General features: G+C 35.1%; 1 pseudogene; it reads left to right on the plus strand.

Annotated features, from left to right (window-relative positions):
• Positions 1-245: 245 nt before the first annotated feature.
• On the plus strand, positions 246-344 carry LOC127563586 (uncharacterized; annotated as a pseudogene).
• Positions 345-1,286: the final 942 nt, after the last annotated feature.

The following is a 1,286-nucleotide window of genomic DNA, read 5'->3' on the forward strand; positions in this document are numbered from 1 at the left end:
AGGGGAAAGTTTGGAACAAAAGGTTTTGCAAGGATCAACGTTGAAAAATTACCCATGCATATGTTTTGTAAATAAAAAGCTTTAATTAAAAAAAAATCACTAACATTATGGTTCAGCACTCATATCTTCAAGTTCTTTAGGACTTAAAGATCTAGTTCTTCTGGTTGGGGTGACTTGAATTCATCACAGATACCTACCTTGAGTATCAATTCCCAATTAGTCATTTTTGCTGTTTATTGTATAAGATAAGAGAACACATATATACTAAAACAAGAATGATTCAGAAAAGATTAACATAGTCCCTGTAGAAGGATGTGCAAATTTGTGAAGCATTCTATATTTTTCATCTGATTGCTGACCTCCTTAGCTTCTAAAATCCCATCTTCTTTAGGAAATCTTTCCTATTTCCTCTTAATTCCAGTGCCTGCCTGTGTTAATTATTTCCTACATATTTTGTATACAGTTTGTTTGTACATATTTATTTGCATCTTGTCTCCCTCTTAGATTTTAAACTCCTGGAGGGCAGGAAATTTCTTTTGCCTCTTGTTATATTCCCAGCACTTAACACAAGTTCTGGCACATAATACCTAATAAATACTATTGAAGTGTATGTATAGATAGTCATTATTTTGAAAAAAACAAGTCAAGGTTTTTTTTGTGGAATGCAATCTCAATAAGATCCAATAGTGTAATGTGGGAGCCAAAAAAAAAAAAAAAAACTAATGCCACTTTGGACTACTCTAAGAGATTAATAATTTCCAGGAATAGGGAAGAGACAGCACCACTATACTGCTGACTTTCTCAGACCTCATCTGGAGTAATGTATTTATTTCTGGGCATCACAATAAGGACACAGATAAGCTAAAGAATTGGCAATCAGAATTGTATAAGGTTTTGATTAAGATTGGTGGAAGGAATTATGGCATACATTCTTCTTCTCAGAGAAAAGAAGATTCAGGTGGGGCAAGATGTTTGTCTTTAAGTATGTAAAGAGATAATATATGGAGGAAAGATTATATTTTTTCTTATTTTGACCCCAAAAGGCAGAACCAGGAATCATGGGTAGAAATTATAAAGAGACAGATTTAGGTTCAGTGATAGGAAAACTTCCTGAAAATTAAAGCTGATTAGTAAAATGGGCTCCCTAGGTTGCCCATCCCTTTTTCCCCACTCATATGGCTACCAGCTTACCTGAGGCCCTGCTCACCACCTGTCTTCACCTGCTACATCATCCCAATTGAATTTCCAGCTTCTTGCCTCTCTTCTATTTCTTCCTCCACATGGCT

Source organism: Antechinus flavipes, chromosome 4 (genome assembly GCF_016432865.1).
Source record: "Antechinus flavipes isolate AdamAnt ecotype Samford, QLD, Australia chromosome 4, AdamAnt_v2, whole genome shotgun sequence".
Lineage (NCBI taxonomy): Eukaryota > Metazoa > Chordata > Mammalia > Dasyuromorphia > Dasyuridae > Antechinus > Antechinus flavipes.